Source organism: Palaemon carinicauda, chromosome 8, assembly GCF_036898095.1.
Source record: "Palaemon carinicauda isolate YSFRI2023 chromosome 8, ASM3689809v2, whole genome shotgun sequence".
NCBI classification, from domain to species: Eukaryota; Metazoa; Arthropoda; class Malacostraca; order Decapoda; family Palaemonidae; genus Palaemon; species Palaemon carinicauda.
The window spans coordinates 49,155,469-49,161,468 of NC_090732.1; the positions used below are offsets into that span (position 1 = coordinate 49,155,469).

The window sequence follows — 6,000 nt, forward strand, 5'->3', positions numbered from 1 at the left end:
AGATGGGCCTGACGACCGCGGACCTGCTCCCGGTCTCGATGAGAATGAAGGCTGCGAATAAACAAGATATCCGTATCTTAGGGGCAGCCATCGTCCGATTCTGCGGAACACACGCCGGAGATCCGCAAACCAAATCTCGGCAAATAGTGTATGTCACGGATTCGACCGACAGAGTGTTCTTGTCACGCAGCGCCTGCGTCGATCTTGGCATAATCTCCAAAGATTTCCCCACACTGGGTGAGATGTCGTGCAGTGCGGCCACCACAGACAATTGTACACCGCAAAATGATACATGTGACAATGGAGTGACATCTCAATGCAATTGTCCTCGGCGCGCGGCGCCCCCACCTAAACCTACGTCTATCCCCATGCCGGCCACAGAAGGTAACAGGGAGGCCATTCAACGATACCTGAAGGAACTTTATGCCTCCAGCACATTCAACACGTGCGTCCACCAGCCCCTCCCCATGATGGCGGGCCCACCGATGCGCTTGATGGTTGACTCAGATGCTAAGCCCGTTGCCCATCACACCCCCATTCCAGTAGCGTTACACTGGCAAGAAACCGTGAAAGCAGGTCTGGACCAAGATGTCAAAATGGGAGTTATCGAGCCAGTGCCCGTAGGAGAGCCGGTGACATGGTGCCACAGAATGGTAGTCTGCGCCAAGAAGACGGGGAAGCCTAGAAGGACGGTAGACCTTCAGGCTCTCAATGCTCATGCCACCCGTGAAACACACCACACCCAATCGCCCTTTCATCAGGCCCGTTGTGTCCCACCGGGGAAACTAAAAACAGTGTTCGATGCCTGGAATGGATACCACAGTGTACCACTGCACAAGGAGGACCGCCACATGACCACCTTTATCACACCCTGGGGCAGATATCGATACTGTGTCGCCCCACAAGGCTATGCCGCGTCAGGCGATGGCTACTCAAGGCGATATGATGAGATAGTATCCGACGTCCGTGACATGACGAAATGCGTTGATGACACATTACTGTGGGCCGACACTATTGAGGAAAGCTTCTACCAGGCAGTCACTTGGCTCGACGTCTGCGGGAGAAACGGCATCACCCTCAATCCCGACAAATTTTTGTTTGGCTGTCGCGAGGTAGAATTTGCCGGCTTCACCATCTCAATGGACAGTGTGCGCCCTTGTGCGAAATATCTGCAGGCAATATCAGACTTCCCACGCCCGAAGAACATTACCGACGCTCGATCGTGGTTTGGCCTAGTAAACCAAGTGTCTTATGCTTTCAGTATGGCTGAGCACATGCTCCCATTCCGCAAGCTACTGAAACCCGACAAGGCATTTACGTGGACCGACGATCTTGAAAGCGCATTCCAAGCGTCTAAAGAGGCCATTGTAGATAAAATTACCAACGGGGTGCTCATCTTCGACAAAACCAAGCCGACATGCCTTGCGACCGATTGGTCTAAAGAAGGCATCGGGTTCTGGCTATTCCAAAAACATTGCCAATGCCCAACAGACAAGCCATTCTGCTGCCGCGAAGGTTGGAAGGTGACCCTAGTCGGGAGTCGTTTCACGCACCCAGCCGAATCCAGGTATGCCGCGATAGAGGGGGAAGCCCTGGCGGTAGCCGATGCCCTTGACAAATCACGCTACTTTGTCCTCGGCTGCTCAAACCTGGTCATTGCGGTAGATCACAAGCCACTATTAAAGGTGTTGGGGAACCGATCCCTGGATGACATCCCGAATCCCCGACTGCGCAACCTAAAGGAGAAGACACTGCGCTACCGCTTCCGCATCGTATATGTGCCAGGGATGCGCAACAAAGCAGCTGATGCCATTTCACGTCATCCGAGAGGCGACACCAACCCAGAAAAACTGTATCTCCCTGACGACAATGCATCAGTCTGCGACCACTCCATACCATTGGTCCACCACGATATCCTTGCCGGCATACGCTTGAGGGACTGTGACACATGCACGATTGAAGAGCCCGCATACCTCACAGCCCTAGATTCCCTTCCAGCGGTCACCTGGGACCGTGTACGGGAATCTACAGCAAGTGATCCCGCCCTTCACCCGCTTACAGAGCTCATCGAACATGGGTTCCCGACATCAAAAGATGACATGCCACAACACCTCCGTGCGTACTACCACCTACGGAACGAGCTCATCACCTTCGACGGTGTCGCATTGTTCAAAGATCGTGTTATCATCCCGACGTGCTTGCGCCAGGGTGTCCTATCCGCATTACATTCGGCACATCAGGGTGTTACCATGATGACTGCTCGTGCAGAGGCATCAGTGTACTGGCCCGGCATTACCGCAGACATACAGGCGACTAGAGATAACTGTGAGGATTGCCACCGCATGGCCCCCTCCCAACCATCCGCCCCCCCTACCCCACCCGTCTTGCCTGTTTACCCATTCCAGTCAATGTGTGCCGACTACTTCACTCACAAGGGCGCCCACTACCTGGTAATTGTGGACCGATACTCGAACTGGCCACTTGTATCAAAGTCTACCAGTGGTGCTAAAGGACTAATTGACAACCTGCGCCGTGCATTCGTCACGTACGGAATTCCTGAGGAACTTGCCAGCGATGGTGGGCCAGAATTCACGGCAACCGAAACACGTGGGTTCTTGAGAGACTGGGGTGTCCACCACCGACTGTCGTCAGTAGCATTTCCACACAGCAATTGCCGAGCGGAAATCGGAGTGAAAACGATGAAGCGCCTGATTACTAACAACACGGGGACAAATGGAGACCTAGACACAGATGCCGTTCAGAAAGCAGTCCTCCAGTACAGGAACACTCCAGACCCAGTCACAAGAATCTCCCCAGCCATGTGCGTCTTCGGTCACCCGATCCGCGATCTCATCCCTATCCTTCCTGGGAAGTACAACCCCCACACCACATGGCGCGAAACCCTGACATCCAGGGAAGAAGCCCTACGCAAGCGCCATGTCCGCATGATGGACACTTGGTCACAACACACTCGCCGTCTGCCACCCCTACGGGTTGGTGACCATGTTCGCATCCAGAATCAAACTGGCCCACATCCCACCAAATGGGACAGGACCGGGACAGTCGTCGAGGTAAGGCAGTACGACCAGTACGTGGTAAATGTTGATGGCTCGGGCCGAGTATCGCTGCGCAATCGGAAATTCCTGAGAAAGTTCACACCGGTTACGACCCCGACAGAGTCGCAAAATATAACCTATGGTGGCATACCCCTTCAACCACCCGCAAGCGCGGCCCCGACCAAGCCGAAGGAGACTAACCGACACGTATCAACACCGCCGGACCCGCCTGCTGACCAACCACAACTGCTGGCTGACCGACATTACCCAACATCAGTCGATCAACCTCCCCCACTCACGCCTGTAAAGCCGGCCAACCACACTCGCCAGCTTATACACACAACGCCGAACGACCAAACTCCACTGCCCCCACCAGCAACACCAAGTCGTGTCAGACCTTCAACGCCAGCCGCTCCACCCCAACTAGCAAATCCCATCCCACCAATTGGTCTCGCCGTGGGCCGGCCATCCAGGACTGTCAAAACGCCCAAATGGCATGAAGACTATGATTTTTCATCTCATGATTAACATGTCTATATCCAATGTCGTAGAATGCTCGATCGACCTGATATTATATCAGACATTGCATTACTTTCATCAGTGTAATTATTGCTTTGTGTAACTTGTCTAGTTTGAAGAATGTTTGATCAACCTGTTACTAGGGTAGATGTCCTATTACCATCCTCATTACATTCATTTATCAGTATAATTTACAGAACTATCAGGCTGTTCAGTGAAGATTTTCCATTTTAAACTCAATGACCCAGTTAATTACTGTTCAAACTTCATCAGTCTCTTCCTAGCCGATCAAGACTTGGGAGGAGATAGAGAACCATGACTTATGAACGTCACCTGTGTGTGACACTGTGAACGTTGTAGAGCACACCCCTCGCTTGTAGCTCGTTTGTACATTGTTTACATTCCAAATACAAATGGAAATCGTTCCTATTTAATCACCACTGGGCTCTCCCATAAATGTTAACAGATGGGAAAGCATACAAGTGGCTTGCAACAATGACAATGGTGAAAAATGTATTAATAACAAGAAAACCAGTTAGAATAAGCTATGGTTTATCTATTTGACAAGGAGATATAAGTATCACACTATTTCCCTTTGCCTAAGAACCTAACGTTCACAAACCCAAACTAGGCCTATAGATGACTATATCTCAGGCAACTTATGAACTAAAATTTGGTCGAAATGAAGTTTTCAGGCCTAGCCTTAAGCATTTTGACCGGACATTATGGTAAAAATAACTGCGTCCATAAGAGGTTAGTTTGGTGCCGGTTTAGTATGTGGCCTACCTTTCGAATATGACCTACGAAATTCTGTTTGAGTATGTGGCCTAACCTAACCTAACAAACCAGGTAGGCCACATACTAAACCAGAATTAATAAAAAGGTAGGCCACATACTAAACCGGCACCGTTGGTTTGATGCACGGAAGCTAAAAAAAAATATTTTCTCAATGGCTAAGGGACAACATACTTTATATAATTACCACTGTAACCATACGAGTCAGTAAACTATAACCTTACCCGTTAATACACTGTAATACACTAACCCTAAGAGCCACTACAATAACGGCTACAGTCACTGTAAACTCCCTAGGCTAGAATATTTCTTTCATATAAATCTTCCTTTTTCAAGTAATTAGAGGCACCCTAGATGATAGGCCTACATCACAGTTTATCACTACGATTACCTTAATATATAAAACCACTTAACAAATAAATTAGAAGATAAAACGTTCTCCTGAATACAGCACTGTAGTCAGATTTCAGCAGGTTCCACTACGAACTCCAACTGACAAATGACTTACAATACATAATACAGCCTTGAGTACAGTGTATAGAAACACCAAACCACTGGTGACGTCACAAACAATTGCCTGACGTAGTTACGAAGTTACGTGGTAGTTTAAACAGTTTCGCACTGAAATAAGAATATTCATCAGTATTTTTTCATTGTTTTACTATTTCATGAATAAAAATTTTAACATATATCAATTAGCAAGAATGAGAATGGCTGTTTACATGTATAAAATCTTTGATTTGGCATTAGTGGTATAGTTAGCAATAATTATTATTTCTAATTACATGTTTATTTTACTATAATTGCCCAAATATTGGTACGGATTAATTTTCTACATTGGGTATCAATTTAAAAAGTCAATGAAGACATATTATGCAAACAGGAATTAGTGGCTCATTATTGATTACAGAAACAAATTGGAAAATAAAACTCTTCGAATGTTTAAGAGAAGAGAAAATTGAATTACCATAGCAGAAATATACAGACTGCCTTCATTAAAAATGAAATGCTGCACTAAAGAGTAGTTGAAAAAAAAATCACGAATATACGATAAAAAGTTTCTTGGTAAATAGTTTAATAGATAAATATTACCCCCCCTGGCCTCTCAAGGGAAGCCTGCGAATAATTTTGCACAAAAATTGAATGAAAAATAGCAAGAAAATGTTTATAAAATCCCCATTAAAACATTTCTCCGGGAACACATTAAAATATACTTAAAATTGAATTAACTCCAGGAAACTTGTGCAAAATAAAACAAATCAAAGAGAAATATCATAGGATGTTATTTCCTATGGGGTCTATTGAACCAGCAGGCAATATTCACTTATTAGTGCATGAACTTGGATAAGGATAGGGAAGTGGGGAATATGGGATAAGGAAGAGTACCCATGGATACAATCCAGTTTATAGCCCGACGGCAGGTACTCGGGATGGGAAGGAATAATTAAAATGAGAGAAAGTACAGGAGAATATATATATATATATATATATATATATATATATATATATATATATATATATGTGTGTGTGTATATATATATATATATATATATATATATATATATATATATATATGTGTGTGTATATATATATATATATATATATATATATATATATATATATATATATA

At 45.8% G+C, this 6,000-nt stretch overlaps 1 long non-coding RNA gene across 1 annotated transcript in view; it reads right to left on the reverse strand.

Moving 5' to 3' along the window:
* LOC137644884 (uncharacterized) overlaps positions 1 to 4,840 on the reverse strand; it is a 54,750-nt gene extending 49,910 nt beyond the window's left edge. The window contains exon 1 of the long non-coding RNA XR_011045225.1: positions 4,762 to 4,840. This is a non-coding gene — a long non-coding RNA (uncharacterized lncRNA). The remainder of the gene's footprint in view (positions 1 to 4,761) is intronic.
* Positions 4,841 to 6,000: the final 1,160 nt, after the last annotated feature.